This window comes from Cyprinus carpio, chromosome A25, assembly GCF_018340385.1.
Source record: "Cyprinus carpio isolate SPL01 chromosome A25, ASM1834038v1, whole genome shotgun sequence".
In the NCBI taxonomy this organism is placed as follows: Eukaryota; Metazoa; Chordata; class Actinopteri; order Cypriniformes; family Cyprinidae; genus Cyprinus; species Cyprinus carpio.
The window spans coordinates 6,717,466-6,736,076 of record NC_056596.1 but is presented as its reverse complement, the minus strand read 5'-3'; positions in this window follow the sequence as shown (position 1 = coordinate 6,736,076).

Sequence of the window (18,611 nt, the reverse complement as noted above, 5' to 3'; positions counted from 1 at the left end):
GTTGCAGATGTATAATTTTACATGAAGCAGTAACAGCATAATCACAGCAATTACACAGAGGTACATTGACAGTTTCATCTCCAAGAGTGAAGCACTACTTTAAAGGTGGTGTGAAGCTTTACTGTGTCATATTTTCTAGACACAAGATTCTCAAACCAGTGATGGGTGCTATACCATTGCTAATTCTTTTTGCCTTTTTTTTCTGGTTTAAGTCAATATGAAGTCAGCGTTGGCCCTACATATATAAACTACTGTTTTTATTGGTAAAAATGGCAAGATTTTGTCTCATATGCTCACCCAGGCTGCATTTATTTAATAAAAAATACAGTAAAAACATTAATATTGTGAAATATTATTGCAATTTAAAATAACTGTTTTCTATTTAAATATTTTTAAAATTTAATTTTTACTGTGATGCAAAGCTGAATTTTCAGCAGCATTAAAGTGTCACATGATCCTTCAGAAATCATTCTAATATGCTGATTTTGTGATCAAGAAACATTTTTTATTATTGACAATGTTGAAAAGAGTTGTTCTGGTTAATATTTTTGTGGAAACGGTGATACTTTTATTCAGAATTTTTTAATGAATTGAAAGTTGAGAAGAATATCATTTATTTGAAGGAGATTTTTATTTGTAATGACTGAATGAGTTTTCAACTAATGTATGTTCTTGCTGAACAATAATATTAATTTCTTAAATTCTTAAAATCTTACTTTACATATAAATGAAGAATTTATAAAATGCATATACAGTATATTAATTTATTACTTGCAAATTTTTTGGTACTTGTACATGTTCTATTGTTATTGCGAATCACATTCTTATTGTGATTTAAAAAGTATATATTTGTAATATTTGCATACCATTAAAATGTGTATTTCGATAATTTATTTTTGAATTATATTTTTATATATTTTAAAAGTATATTATATAATAAATAACTATAGTAATAGAAATTATAGTAACTGTAATTGTAATATTCCATTTATATATCTAATTACCTATCAGTCTGTGTGCACTTATATTATAGATCTTATTGCAATTTAGACATTTTATATTATATATAATTATTTTAGAATTATGTATAAATATGTGTCCCATATATTTTGATGATACATTTTTATATATTTTAAAACTATATTTTATATAATAAATATTTCAAGTAATTATAATTTTTATGCATAATTTATATTCTCTCTCTCTCTGTGTGTGTGTGTTTGTGTATTTGTGATTATTGTTTGAGTAATTCAGAGTGTGTCCACTGATAGCGAGTAGACTAGCGAGGCAACAAACCTTCCTGACCTCCTGCACCTCCAATAGTAGATTAATCGCATGCAGACCACGAAAGATGAAATCTAGTCCTGAAGAATGAGAAAAACAACCTCAGAAAATAACCAACAGATACACATGGAACGGGTTACGGATGGAAGAGTATGAAAGGAGAAAAATAGGCCCCTGGAGACAGTAATTAAGACAAAGGATGTGCGGCGCACTGCCTGGATCAGGGTTAAACAGTGGCCATCATGGAGGCCATAAAAGAGGAAGAGAGAGAGGGAGAAAGTGGAAAGAAAGAGAAATCAACGCGGCATCAGCACAGCCCCATAGTGATAGATGAAGCCTGGAGCCAGCTATATTAAACCCATTAGAGGGACATTTCTTCACCTTTCCATATAAATCTCCAGATAAATTATTTACCTCTTGCAGCCCCACGCAGCATGATATATGTGTGCAGGCTTTTGCATGCCTCTTAAAACCAGATTTGAACAAACTTCACTGTACAGACCCGCAATTTCCTCCTATTTGTGATGACTGACCCTTGCAAACGACCGTTTATGTCTTTGTATTGCTGGTTTCTGAAGTGTTCCTTACAGCCAAACTATTTTCTGCAAAAAATACAGTTATTGTGGTTAAACTGTGATAGCTTGGATTTGGTGAGAACTGTCATAAAAATAACTAACTGTTCTAAAAGCTTATAGTATATAGATTTTTCATGCAAAACCAGACACTGCAGTATGTTGCTAAGGTGTGGTGGCTGCCATGGTGTTGCTATTTGTGATACAAGGTATTACAGCTCTTTAAGCAGTTTGTTGTGGATGGCAAATTCTTATTAAAATAATGATTATGTATTATATTTTATTATTTAATGCATTTAGTATCATAAACTAACAATGAACAATACTTTTACTTTTTAATGGTTATGTTAATTGTGTGTATATTAATACATTAAATTATTTTAAAATAATTACTAAATTACACTATATATTGTAAATGTACAAATTAAAATCTACAAATAAAAATGTAAGTAAATAGGGAAATTATTATTATATACTTTTTTATATCACATAGAAATTGTAACATTTTACAATGTTAAAATTCATTATTTAATGCATTAACAATGCAAATTACCAGCAAATATTAATTATGGTAATTTGTACATTTTCTAATATATTTATTATCAGTATCATGAATAACAATGAACAGTATTTTTACAGCATTATTTAATAATGCAAATATTCTAATATATAACAAGCCGATTTTATATATATATATATATATATATATATATATATATATATATATATATATATATATATATATATATATATATATATATATATATTATTTGTAATTATTTAGATAGAAAGTTTAAATAAATACTAAATATATAAAATAGAAAATATGTACATTTGCAAATGAAAACTAAACTACATTAATAAATGCTGTAAAAATGTTGTTCATATTTAATTAATTATGCCGAATGTTATGAATAATAATAATAAAAAAAGTTTAAATGTACAGTTAGCTGAAGGTACAGCCATTACGGTTGTTGTGGCTGACAAACTGCTGGCCTGTATCTCTTTAGCTTCTGACACACTGCACAAACAAGCATGATAGAACGGAAAAGAAACAGCAGCTCTGACACCAGCATGTGAAATGCATCTCGGTAACCTCGAAAACCACCTAAAATATGGTCCAGTTGATCTACAGCACAGACAGATGTGATCTCATTACCGGTCTGAAGCAGTCAGTAATAACTCGCATTCAGAAGGGAAGAGATGTGCTATTTATTTTTTCTTCTTTTTTCACCTGGATGGAGAGATCGGGCTTGCTAAGGAGGTGATATTATGGCTGTAGTACATGACTGGAAAACAGCACACATTTGTTTTGTGTGTGTGTGTGTGTGTGTGTGTGTGTGTCAGGCTGTAAGCGAGTGTGCTGGTGAAACTGAAAGTAGATTACATAGCTGATGAAATACAAGTGTGTGTTTGGTGATTATATTTAAGGGTTGCCCCATGAGATAAGAAGTGCTCTCTACTTTCATCTTAACTCTATTAATATGGAACAGAATGATTTCCATTGCAGCTGAAAAAAAAGCAGAATTAACAAATAAACAAGCTAAATATTTGTGAGAATTATTTAACAGTCATTGTGTGGAGGGAACTAGGCTCAGCTCATGCTTGTTTGACACCAGTCGATGGGTTTGTTCATAATTTGCATAAAATAGTCTCATTCCAATCTGCTAATTATAAATTGTAGAACGAAATTAATTTTTGATCGCTCGCCATAAATATTTTAAATGAGGCATTTTAATCTTGTTTATTTATTTATTAAAATAAAAATAGTTATCACATGATATTTCAATAAAAAAACGAAATAATTTCCCAGAAAAGAGCCTGTTACATACTTTTTTTTTTTTTTGTTCACCAATGAACATTCATGGTCACCATTCACAGATATTAAACTATCTCTGGAAGCTGTGTTACCTGGCAACACAATCTGTCTTGTTTTTATGACAATGCAGATGGCAGAGATCAGGGTGTTATGTATCAAATACATATGAAGCTACTTTAAGGTAATTGATTCTATGAGCAATGACTGCACTAATGCCAGTGACAAGTGCTCTCTTAATTAAGTTACATTTAGCTTGTACTATTTTTGTTGATTTTAACTGAAATACACAAGATTAATTTTTTCATTTCACAACTCAAATAGTTGGAGCAACTTTGTGTTTGTGCTATTATTAAGTTCCTCTAACTCAATGTAGTCTGTTGGTTGATCATAATTTCATTAGAAGTTGTCATAGCTCTACACGTTTGATGCAAACAATTTATTTACAACACATTATTAGCGAAGAGTTCAGTTTATCAAATCCATTTCTTTCCTCTCCGATAGCTCTGCACTCCTGCCGGTCCTGGAAAATGAGGAAAATGATAAACAATGAACAGTCATATTTTTATTAATTAATTTTAACAAAATACTGTAACAAATGTATTGTTCATTCATGTGCATTAATTAGCGTTTACTAAAGGGAACTTGTAAAGCATTACCAGTTAGGAATAAGCTTTTTAGAACTTGAATTTTGAACTGCAGTGTTAATCAGTCTTTTTTTTTTTTTTTTTTTTTTTTTTGATCAAATCTTTCATAAAAAATATAAAAAATCCTTTAAATTTAGCCAGTATTTCGTGATGCCATTTATTAATTTAAAATGTAAAATGAAAGTGCAAAATTGGGATCAGAAAAAAAGAAATTAATACTTTTATTCAGCAAGGACGGATTAAATCAAATGTGACAGTAAAGACATTTATGTTACAAAAGATTTCTATTTCAAACAAATGTTGTTCTTTTCTTTATGCTGCTATTTTGATCAAAAATCCTAAAAAACTCACAGTTTGCACAAAAATATTGAGCAGCATAACTCTTTACAACACTGATTATAATGATAAATGTTTCTAGATCACCAAATCAGCCTATCAGAATGATTTCTGGAAAAAAAAAAGTTTAAAATTGAATTAATTTTTTTTTTTTTTTTTTTTTTATAAAATAAAAATGCAGCCATGGTTAGAATTAGAGACTTCTTTTGAAAATGTATAGAAATCTTACTGACTTCGAACATTTGAAAAGTAGTGTGATTTAACAAAATGTAAAAGAATAATAATAAAAACATTAATGAATGTTAATGTTAATGAATATTTTCATCAGTTTATGTTTTACATTATGTTCACAAGGACACTGCCAATAACAATCTTATGCTCAATGATAGGAAAATAAAACAAATAATACATGCAATATTAATTATTCAGAATATCATGCAGTTATTTCAATTAACATTTTTAATAAATTAACGGATCTAATTTATATAGTTTATAGTTTTTACTAATTAAACATTGCAGTGTGCATGAAATACAAACCCGCAGGGCAGTTAAGAAAACATTAAGAAAGCTTCTCTTTGACCCTGTCAATCACATTACTGTTCATTTTAATGTGCATGATGGATATCAATCGCTCATAACTCTTATTCACAATAAGCATTGCAGCATTTGGTGTAGCGGCTTTGAACTTGGTTTACTAAAGAGCACAAAGCCGCTCCTGGACAAGCGGGTGATTTATTCAGATCTTCCTCTGCAGGAGCGGTCCATTACAAACCCACCCCATTCACCCGCCATAAATACAGCCCTAATTGTTTCTGTGACAGGGGAAACATGGCCATTTTGTAACTGCCCACACAGGAACATTAGCACCCAGACAGTAGCGCTCCGAAGCCACCTCCCAAAACATCTCCCATGGAGTGTCGGTCTCAGAGAAAAGCCATAAAACAACCACAAATGCACAGAATGCTAAGCCCAGGAACATCTGAAACCACCGGCACACTGGAAAACCAGTCCGAGGACTGTGAAAGTATCCAGTGAAGTCATCAGAAGAACAAGATAATGGGCTGATTAGGCCCAAGGTGCTGATGCTCAGGGAATTTAGTGGTAAAAAGGCATTAGCCGAGCAGGATAACTCAGTCCGAGTAGGAATTAATAGCAAAGGATGTGGCGTAATTCCATTAAAAATGTGTAAGTGATGGGTCAGCAGATGAAATACTGTTTGGCTCCTAAGGTTACCCATCCCATCAAACTTTGGTCTATCAGTCTTTGGCTATCAGAGAACATGGGTGTAATATGTTGTCAGCACTGTTATTCATGTATTTGTCTGGAGTCTGTTGTCTGCCTGCTTTAGTTCTTTTCTTTTAGTGGCTTGTGAGCTGGACAGACTGTTGGGCGTATGCTGTGGGCAATGAAGGAACAAATCACCTTGAGGATGTCTAATATACCTGGAGACGGCTGGCTGTTAGCATTCACATCTACTTTTACTGGCAAATTAGCCCTGGAGGTATATGACATCCTTGGTTCAAGAGCACATTGTTTTCTTTTCAGTCAACAACTTGAACCGCATACATTCAAAATATTTGGCGACAGTAGGATTTTTATTATTATTCAGCAAGGACACATTAAACTGATCAAACAATTTTACAAAAGATTTCTATTCATGCTTTCCATTCATCAAAGAACCCTGAAATATGTTTCCACAAAAGATATTAAGCAGCACAACTGATAAATTACATTTGAAAATATATTCAAATTGAAAATAGGTATTTTAAATTGTACAAATATTTCACAATATAACAGTTTTACTGTATTTTTGATCAAATAAATGCAGGCTTGGTGAGCATAAGAGGCTTTTTTAAAAATCTTATTAACCCAAAACTTTTGAATGTTTGATATACAGACACACTATTATACGTTTATAGCTAGTATATGATATACATACATATACACATATACTATACATATTTATTTAGCACTTAAGGTATCTTAAAGCACACTTACATTCTTACATCAACCAATTTAATAATTTTATTTTGTTACTAGTCTATTCAATTAAGACATATGCATTTTATTTAAATTTCTTTTAGATTTATTAGTTTTATTTTACACATAAAATATATACTATGATGTATGCCATGTTTATGCCATGCATTTTATTTTATATATATATATACAGTATATATATACATACACACGGTTATATTGGCAACATATTTTCGTTATGCTTTCCGTCTGATCCTGTCCACATGTTCTGGGTGTTGCGGTACTGTTTGGCCCACAAGACCTTCCTCAGGGTTATAAGCAGTCATAGCTTAAACAACAGAGCATGATGGGTTTGATTCCTAGGAATTGTTTGAAATGATAAAATGTGTACCTTGCATGCAACTTAAGTCTCTTTGGATAAAAGTATCTGCAAAGATTAGAACACCAAGAGAAAAGTACAGTCAGAAAAAAAAGAACTACTATGGCATTTCAGTGAATTTCTTGAATGCTATCAAGCCTAGAGCTTTACAGAAAGCCCCTTATGCAGCGATAAGGAAAAAAAGAAAGCCTCAAAAAAGACTGAAGAATAGAGGGAATTTGTTAGCAAAGATTGAAACAACAACAGCATTTCCCCGCTGGGTACCACCTACAAGGAGCAGTGGGTGATCGTCTCTAGCACTTGGCCTGTAAGAAAGTGATTGTGATATGTCTGAATGATAAGTCAGCAGGCTTTGCTGCCCATGAGGTGAATCCATGCAGGACTTCTGGCAGCCTGCTGACCAGTGCTGGATCTCCAAGGACCCTATAACACTGCGGAAAGCGACAATGGTCTCCACTGGATACTTCTATCTGTCTGTCTGTCTATTGATCGATCAGTTGTTCGTCCTGTCTGTCTATCATTCCATCTATTGCTCTATGATTTTATTGTTCTAATCTTTTGTTCTATCGTTCTGTTTATCACTCTACCTATTTAAATTGTAACTATAAATGTATCTATAGTTCTGTACTTCCTTAGAGTCATTCCTGTATCCTTTCTTGCTACTTCAGTTGTTCAATTCAAATTTAGGAACTGAATTGGAATGCTAAAGTCCTTATCAATTTAATCTGAGTGGCACATAATCCTGAAAAGCATGTCCTTTCTGGTCTATCACAAGTCAGCTTGGACCACGATGATATCTAGTCTTTTCCGAAGTTGAACTACTTTTCTTGCAAAGTGAAATTTGTATCAATAATTGTCTAAAATACGTAAAAGAACCTGGGCATGCTGGAAAGGTATTCAAACAGAGTTCCTCATCTTTGTAGTCGACATGTTGCGCTGCTCAACGGGGAGGTAAAGATGCTCTCAGTGCCCTGAGAAGTCAACAGTTAAAGTAAAAAGAGCCACTTGCAGAAAACAGCAGTTGGAGTGTTTAATACCTGTTTTTAGTGCAGAAAAAGGCCCAACTGCTACTCACCTCCTGTGCATTATGTCACACGCTGTTGGTTTAGAGGGAGGCAAAGACAGGTGGGTGGGAAACACAGATTATAGAGTGCATTTTCACCAGAGTTTTACACTTCATATTGGTTTTACAAATGACTCAGACTATTTCCAAATAACCACATTCTATTGTTTGAAAAAATCGATCTTTCCTATCTGTTTTTCTGTATATCACTAGATACTGTATAATATATCTTCCTCTCAGGTCTTCCTGATTCTTTGAGCAACTTCTCTTTGTGGACATGTGGTGATGTTTTCTCCCTTTAAACCTTCAGTTTTAAAATCAAACAACCCAAGGGACTAGTTCCACCACAATTTATCGAGCGTGAACAATACACTCCTAAATGGAAGTTGCTTTCTGTTTAGTGACCTATCTAGGGTGCCAGAGGAAACTCATAATGCCCATTACAGGTATAGTTAATGGCTCTTAGCAGGTTCTATTAATTAAACACACAGACAGCAGCCCGTTGGTGTGATGGGTACTTTCTTTTCTCTTTTTTGCTGTGTGCATTATTAATGAGCAATGAACAGGAACCCTTCTACACTGTGGGATCTAATTGACTCTAAAAGGTGGGACAAGGGAGACAACGTTTACATGGGTGGGCCGCAGGATTAATATCGATAAGCTCATGCATTTCCTGGTCACTGTTTTAATGTGATGTGTAACGCCAGTTTGGCTTGGTTTTATGCAAACACATATTAATGTTGGAAATAAATACTGCAGTCATAATCAAGACTTTGGGGACAGGGAGAGTGTGAATGCTAATGTTTAATTTCAGCGGTTAAGGTCATGTGTAGAGAACATAATTGTTTGCATAAACGGGACAGGGAACTTTAAACTTTTGATTTTCATGAGAGTTTAGTTTGGATTAGTGATTTTTTTCTGAATTTATTAGTGTGGTTTGGTAAATTAGTTAAAATGTACTTCTTAGAGTCCTGACTTGCATAATTACTTACAAGTTGGCACTGAAAAAGTATAATAAAGTCCATTGCAGGCAAGCTTACTGAATGCATGTGCAGCTTTTATTTACAAGACTTGAACTTTACAAATGTAAACCAAGACCTGACTTGATACCAAACCATGGAATAAACTTACTATTAGACTCACCAAGCAGCAGTTACACAAAATAAAGCTTTACAAAAGATAATAGCGGCATTAGGGATTTATATATTAAACAAAGGGATCACATGACATAATCCAACCAATAAACACATGACACTTAATCTAGACAACTAATGAAAACAGGACACATATAACAAAGGAACCAATAGTAGGATCAGGGCAAGGGAAACACATGACAGGAGTGAGAACTACAAAATACAAGACAAGAAAACAATGAACATGAAACAAAATCCAAAACCAATGTTACAAAAAGCTTTTTTTTTTTTACATTTTTTTTTTTTATTGAAAATGACCCAATTTACTTTCTTAATGCATGTTTGAAAAAAAAAAAGCTGTATTATGTATTTCATTTTATTTGTTATTATTATTATTTTTAAATATAACAGTTTGATCTGACTTTCCTGTTTGGGTGACAAGTCACTAACATTTGAAACTTTCTTGAACTTTCTCAAACCAACTGACTCCATTCTGGTATGCAACCCTCAGTTTTCATGATTTAACCAACTTCTGAAGTAAAAAATTAACTCCTGTCCTACATTTATTATCGATGAACATCCAGTTTCGCTTGGAAATACACCATGTTACGAAACTTTGGATTGTAAATGGTTCTAATGTTGGCTTTATTTGTTTCCATTGGGGTTACAGAATATTTTTCCTGTGTGTGTGTGTGTGTGTGTGTGTGTATATATATATATATATATATATATATATATATATATATATATATATATATATATATATATATATATATATATATATATAACGCTTTAACCGTTATGTCTCCACAAAGTCATTTTAAGTTATTTTGCAAGTGTTTGGATGTATGTGTCTCCATGAAGTCTGGGCCATTTGTTTTTGATTTATGTTCTGAATGCAATACAGAGTTCATTTTATTCCTTGATAATAATCTCATTAATCACCTCTGCTCACACAGATAGATTTAGAAACTTGCAGTGAAAATGAAAATATGCTGTATCCAACAAGCATTAACTTCAAACAAACCATATGCCTCTAATGGAGCTTCCCATTACAAAAAGAAAAAAAAAAGAAAAAAAAGAAAACATAAATAAATGAATGAAAATTAAACCCTAGTGATCTTAATTTATAATGTATCAAGTTCACAGAAGTCTTGTAAGTGCTTTTTTTTTGCAGTAAACTAAAGTGCCATGTCGGTGTACATTTATTGAGGAACCTGCTGAGAAATGGACAGTGGATTACCTTTGAAATAATTTGCTGAAAAGCACAGAATTTTTCATAAGTGCTTTCAAAGGATTATGGTATATTATTGATAATGGATATAAACCATAAGTTGGCATTTTTAAAGGCCTGGGCGAGTGTATGGTTAATGGTTATATGTTTTTTTGTTTGTTTGTTTTCTTTTTATTTATTATATGATTTAAAAAACCTTGCTACGTGTACTGCATTAAGCTAACTGAGACTTGTTTTAGCACATCATTGCTCTTTTGTTGATTTTGATTGCTTCCATTGTCCTCATTAAAATAAAAGCGTCTGCTAAATGACTAAATGTAAATGTAAATGACAGTTGCCTGAATCATGAACAAACTAATTTTCAAAAAAATCATCAATCTAGTTTACAAAACCATTCTGAATGACTTGGTTATGAATCAGTCAAATCGATTCAGTCCCTCACTGACTCAGTGATTTGGTCACAGCTCACTGGAGGGAAAAATATTAAATTCACTTCAATTTCAAAATACTTCAAATATTATCCATGTTTTATGATGATTGAAAGGTTTAGTTCCTGTTCATTTTAATAACATTGAAAAAGGACTAAACATTAATCACGTATGAATCATTTAGGTTTTTGCAAAGCAAATATATATATATATATTTTTACAGTGTACAAGTGTGAATATGGACTTGGCTAAAATTATTGTGAAAGAATCTTCCTTAATGGTGGGGATTTTCATTAACAGTTTGTTCAGGTTACAAAAATCAGCAGAAGATGGTGACAAGGACTGTCTTTCTCAGTGAGTCATCTATATGAGTCAGCCCATGAATCATTTCTTCAACTGATTCATTGAACACCACTGATTTATTCAGAAACTAAACAAGTGACTGAAACATTGAATCATTCACTCAACCGATTTGTTCGAAAACACTGATTCATTCGGGAATGCTTCTCGGAGACGCAGGGCAGTTCATTCTGATGTGGCTTTGTTTGGAACTTTTTCGTTAGTAACTCACAGTGTCGAAAATATAAGTCTAATAACTTTTTTTGTGTGTATTTAACTACACCACACAAAGAAAACCCAAATTGTAAGTAAGCTTGCCAAGCCAAAATAGGTTCATTTGTCTTACAAGTGTCTCATACCTCAAAGACGTTAATCACTTAGAGCTGACTAATCTTAGTTCAAAGTTGTAGAGGCCCATCCAAGCCTGTCAATGACACTATTATGGAAATGCCTCCTTGCCAAGACTCACTGGAGACAGGTTTAAAGGACTCTGTCGCTTCTATGCAAATTACCAAACGCAGAGGAGGCAGCGTGAGAGCTGCCAAACAACCTTGCAAGTCTGAGACTTTATTTAAAAATGCATTATTCTTGGCTAATGTCCTATGATTAAAATGAGAAAAAATTATTCATCATATTCTCAATTTGACTATTTGAGCTTAAAATGATTAAACCAGTCTACAAACAGCTGATAATTGATCATGTATTATCTGTTTTTTCATGGCTTATTCTTCCAAAATTTCTTACAGGGTTTAAACCCCCATATTGTGTCCTGGTCATTTTGACATGGAGAGAATGTTGTTGTTGTTTTTTTTTTTTTTTTGGTTCCCTGAACATGCTAGTTAATGTTGTCACACTATACTAAATCATACTGTATTTCAATACTTTTTCCCCAGCTTGTTACATTTGTGGATTTTTAAACATTTGTAGCACAGCATAAGGGTTAAAATTATAAATTAATATTTTATAAATTATAATATATATATATATATTAAAATGATTAAAATTATAATTAATCATTTTAATTACATTATTCCAAACTTGTGTTATTTATTTATTGTGATATAATTTTTTTTACATTAATTTCACGTGGATATTTTCAATACAACAACAGTTCTTACTAACCATGTTTGTTAGAAAAAGCACAATAAAATTTGTCGTGTGTGCTATGTTCCTAGTCTTCTGAAGCCAAGCAATAGTTTTATAGGAAACATGTAAATGTAACATTTTTTAAAATTTAAAATATCATTTTGTTTTTCTACAAAAAAAAAATAAAAAATTGGGTGAACTGGTCCTTTAAGAAAAATTTTGCAATCCCCTTTGCAGACATTTCTTTCAAAACCCCACTCTATCGGCACTATCAGCGTGTGGTGGGTCTGAAAGGCGAAACTATCATGGGGACATGGTTCAGCATGCTCTGCTGGAGTGAACACAGCTGATGAAAAGAGAGAAGATATCATCCATGCTTCCTCCATCAGACTGACCCATGCCTGCGAACACGCTCCATATCTCTTCCCTCTGTTGTGCTGTGGCCCATCAACTGTGTCCGTACTGCCAACGCACTGGCGTTTTTTTGACCCAGTGGCCCTCCCGCTCTCTCTCCATGCCGAACATAAAAGCGAGAGCCATATTGGTGTTTTGTCTTTTAATGAGCTCTGTGATTTTTTTTTTTGTTGATTTTTTTTGTTGTGGTGGTGATGATAGGATTGTTGGATGTTGTGTGTTTTTTTTTGTTCCTTAATGTCTGTCTGCTGCAACAATTGTTTATCTGGCGTGGATGGCTGACCCCAGCGGGGCGAGTCATGTCGGACCATATGACATGGCTGTGTGTTGGCCTAGAATCCGAAATGTGTATAGGCTATTATTCTATTGTAGTCAGTTGAGTTTCAGTATAGCAGTACTTGTCTTGTAGTATCTTTTCTTTTGGATTAAATTCTTAGTTTATATTATTCTGTTTGTAAGGTGTTTTGGACAAAAGCATCAACTAAATCAATAAATGCAAATAAATAATATTAAAATTTTATTTACTAAGGCATACATAGTTATGCCAATATGGGACAGCAAGTGACCATGTTTCTGAGTGACTCAGCGAATCATTCATTCAGCCGATTTGTTCAAAATACTGATTCATTCAGGAACAAAACAAGTGACTTGTCTTTATGAGAAAGACATTAAATCATTCTCTCAAACAATTTCAACAAACTGTAATTCAGAAGGAAAATAGTCAAATAAATGGTTAAATAACAATGAAGACTGCCCTTAAATTACCTTTCAGGTAATTTTGCCTCTTTCTTTGTCATATCAGCTCTCACTATTAAAGCTGATAATAGAATAAAATCAGATTAAAAATGACCTCAGTCTTACGTCAACAAGAAGCAAGTGTACTTATCATACCCTATAGGCTTTATTGTATCAGCTTAGTGCTAAATCAACCCATCTCAGATCAGACATCGCAGCTCCCTCAGGACTGCCACACTTAAAAACCTCGGGAGACACTGGGGACTCTAGCCACTTTCGAATGATAATGCAACACAACACAAAACAAAACCATTGACAACATCTCGTGCAGCACAGATTGTGATCACTGTGAATGAATTTGAAGGCTTGTTAGCGATTCCTTGAAGAATTTTGGAGGCATTTGCTAAATAGTAAACCCCAAAAAGAAAATAATGTTGTATAATTTCAGACCCATATATTAATTAAAATTCCAGAATTAAAGCAAACTTAAGAGAATTATTGATGTCCAATTAGTAAACAAGTCATTCTTTTGAACTTTTCAGTGAATCAGTTGATTCAGTAAAAAAAAAAAAAAAACTTTCAGTTGATTAGTTGATTAAGTAAAAAAAAAAAAAAAACAAAGAACCGTAACAGTCACTAAGAACCGGAACAGTCTTGAGCGAACAGCTCACTGGAGGAGTAGAAAATGAAATTTCTGTTTCTCACACAAAGCTATCGTATGGCTTCAGAGGATTGTTATTTCAGGCTAATATGATACTTTAGCTTTTTTATTTTTCAAAGCTTGAGCCCCTTTTCATTGTAACTGTGTGGAAAAAAAGACACAATAATAGGCTTATTTTTCTCCCACTAAACATCTCCTGTTCTGTTTCATGGAAGAAATAATGTCATAAGGTTTTGTAATGACGTGAGGCTGAGTAAATGATGCCAGAATGTTCCTTTTTGGGAGAAGTAATCCTTTAAGAGGAAGGAGGGGAAGGAAATGAATGAGCGCAATTGAGTTGGACTATAGCCAGCGCAGCGTCTCCTCTATCCAAAGTCCATCCTTCATTCTCACTGCTCTGAGAGCCTGTAAATACTTCAGAGGGAGTAAGACACCTCATTTTTACCTGAATGAACACCTTTGCTCCAGCCAGTGCATTACACTAATTGAGTCCTGTGCTGGTGTTTGTGTGTGCGAGAGTGTGACCTTTTAATACAATGCCTGCAGCACACTATTCCCAGCAGTTCTATCTCTCCTAGAAGGTATAGTGCGTGCGTGCCAAAGGCGACTTGTATGCGCAAGGTAATCAATTATGGCGTATCCCGATTCGGTTATTAGTTCTATGTGTAATTTAATTAATTACAGGTGTTAGTTTGTGAACTTAGCCATTCCATTTAGGAAATGTCAGGGTTTTTTTTTTTTTTCTCACCACCCAGGTGAACATTTGCTGCCAAATACAATATGTAGTGTTTTGCGTCATATGGTAAATAAATTAAAGCAATAGATTGTCAAAAATTTTCATTTTCTGAAAGTTTACTCCTTCTCAAGCCTTCCACTATGTAGAGGTGTTTGTTTCTTCACTGGAGCGGATTTGGAGAAATTTAGCATTACGTCACTTGCTCACCATTGCTGTGAATGGGTGCTGTCAGAATAAGAGTCCAAACAGCTGATAAAAACATCACAATAATTTAAGGTAATGACTCAAGATTGTGAAGTGAAAAGCAGTGTTTGTAATAAATCCATCATTAAGATGTTTTTAACTTCAAACCATTGCTTCTGTCCAAAATACAAATCTTCAATTCAAAATATTGCTTTCTCCATTGCAAAAGTTATCTCAGGATGGAAATATGCAAAGATCAAGCACTGTTAACAAGCGAAAACAGTCCAAAACAGCTCTAAATAATTATTTTGATGTGAGAGGACAACAGGGGTTGGATTTTTTGGTTGGTTTTGGTGTTGTTGTTATGTGTGGTTGAATATTTTTGTGTATTTTGTTGTAGAAGTTTTATTCGGGTTGGACCCATTCACTGCACGGGATCCATAATGTAATGCAAAATTTCTCTGAATCTGATGAAGAAACAAATTAACAATCTCAGATCCAAAAATTTTTAGCTAATTTTAATATTTGGGTGTATTATTCCTTTACTTCCCATTCAAGCTCTATGTGCTTACGTAAAGAAAACATTTTTAGCTCTACATGTTTTCACCTAGATGAATGAAATTACACAACAAATGCGTGGGTTTTATCACGGAGGAGCCCTGCAAATATACTTTTACAGATGTCACCCTGAAAAACAATTATTAATCAAATTGTGAGTGCATTTTGCTTATATTTATCTCAAACACAGTGTTTTCTTGTATTTTGGTGCAAATTTTTCTCTTACAGAAACATTACAGCCCGAGTGATGCGGTTATTAGATCAGACCACATACTAACTGTCAGTGCATCTCCATTTGCTGCCATTAGTTGCAGAAGGGAATGTTTTAGCTGGGGGATGTGGCAGAGGATGTGGTCTCTGCTGTGGCCTGAGATGATTCACTTCGGCTAGGTCATAAAGCTCCATAATTGCCAGGCCTTTCTGTTTTATTGCTGTTCATTGCAGGGAGTATGAAGCAACTCGGAGGCCAAATGTGGGACCCTACGAGCCCTTTAATGGACATCTTTGCCCATTTTGAGCTCTGCTATGATTCAAGATAGAAAGAAATAATTGAATAGGGCACGGATAAATGGCTTTGGTTTGGGCAAAGGCAGATGCTTAATGTTTAATAGATAAGGCCAGGCAACACAGTGCCGAGTCTCTGGTTGTCATTGGTTTATAGTTGGTGATGCTTCAGGCAAAAGGATGGAATATGATCTTAGAGGTCAAAAGTGCGGTGTGTTTCTCTTTTAAAATGACTGTACCATTGGCAAAGTGCATTTGGCTTGGCTCAAATCTGTTATTTAAACCTGGAAATAAATGTCTGTGTGTGTGTGTTTTTCTTTTTTAAATGAATGATGCAACTGTTTTTTGATGTTGTATGCAAACTTGTAAAGTTCAGGTACTGCTTTTATTAAAGGAATAGTTAATCCAAAAAAAAGTGTACACACCCTCAGGCTAGAAGACTCATATTTTAGCCAGAAGCAACAGTTTGAAAAAAATAAATAAAAATAAAAATCTTCATAATGGATTTGTTTATTGCAAACATACAGTTTTTGCTTCACAATATGTTAATTAATGGTCTGGAGTCGTGTTGCTTACTTGTGGATTATTGTGATGTTTTTATCAGATATTTGGACTCTTATACTGATGGCACCCATTCACTGCAGAGGATTAATTGGTGAGCAATTGAAGTAACATTAAATTTCTTAATTTTCAGCAAGTTTTCATTTTTGGGTGAATTATTCCTTTAAAGCAAAACTGGAACAAACCAAATCTGAAATTGCAATTATTATTATTATTATTATTTTATTCAACATGCACTCAAATCATTATTCTGAAGGAAATATATTGTATTAAAAATAGGATTTTCACTAGTGGTCTTTGGGCCACATGTTTTCTTTATCATTTTTTAATGCTTAACATGGTTAAGGTTTGTCATAGTCCACTGAGCAATGGGCCCCACTTGCTGGTTTTTAATGTTTTTGTGGCTTAAATAGGATTATATGTTACACTTTAAATTAATCATATTTTAAGATGCTCTTAAGACAATCCCAGCATGCAATTACCAGAAGCAGTGTTCTTTAGGATTTATAATTTGATTCTTTATTTTATTGTGATAAACCCTTTTCTGTCATTAAATTAAAAAAGTAAATTATTTTACAACACTTTCCCTCTGTGTGCATATGAAAGTTTGTCATGTACTTATTATTTGGGTGAAATAAAAATAGATACATTACTTTTGGAGAAGGCAATTGAAAAAATAAGATGCCAGTTATATTTATGATGTTAATTTTCTCAGATGATCTCCCTTATTTTCATATTTGATTCAGTAACAGCTACAGTATCAAGGCACTGCATTTCAATTTTCCATGTTTAAATTACCTTTTACATTATTGTGTAAAAGACTATAACTCTGGGTTGACTCCGACTGGCTTATTTTGATGAATGTAATTCCCTCAACTAGAACCTTTTATTTAATGAACAAAGGAACACACACATTAATAATAATGTTAAATAATGCTATAGATGTATTCATAACTTGAACATTTTTAAAACACTAGCATCATTTCAGAAGTTTTTTCTTTCTTCCTTAAAATAGGTTTGAAAGAAAGCAGTTTTGTGCTGTTTAATGAAAATATTGTTCGTCCACTAACACATCTGAACGCACAAGCTTCAAATGCTTGCCATGCAAAAGAAAAGGCAGTTCTATAAAAAAATGTGTGAGCGTTACTGTACTGTAGACAAGAAGAAAGGAGCCTAATGTTTAAAAAGGAGCCTAATGTTTGGAGGGTGTTTTTCAGTACGAGGTGATTATTGTTTCTTATCAGAAACAAAGACGCTGAAGGCACTCATGATTGAATTTAAATCACGTTAATTTTATTTCATCATTTGTTCTATTCATATTTTCGAATAAAATCATAAAAATACCTTCAGTCCCATACTGTCCCATTTCTTTGTTTTTCAAGAGGTCAGTTTTGCTCTTATGGTCTTCTGGAAAAAATAAGATCAGCATAGATCACTGCCTTTGAGTATTGTGTTGTTTTGATAAGAAGTATTAGGAAATTATTAGTAATAAAAGTAATAAAAATGACCTTTATATATATATATATATATATATATATATATATATATATACACACACACTATATGCTATATGTACACTGAAACTCAAGCTGTATATATGTGTGTCTGTGCACTGATTGCAGGTCAGCAGAACCAAGACCTTCACCATTCTCTTCGATCTGTGGTATGACAGGAAAAGAACCCAAAGAGCCCACTGTCACGGCCCACAGAGAGCTGTTGTCTCCTGGCTTGTAATCATCATCCTTTGACCTCACTTTGTGGAGGTCCATCTTCTCCATTACCAGCAGATGTTCTACCAGCCTTGTTGGAGTCATCCAGGATACACCCATCAACCTCTTGAGAATGAAAGTGGGGTTTCAAAAAGGTTTGTCTGGTTGGTTAAAAGACATGAGCTCTGCTAGCAGAAAAAAAAATGTCCCTATGGGTGCCTTAAAATGGATTCCTGACATTGATGAATTGGCC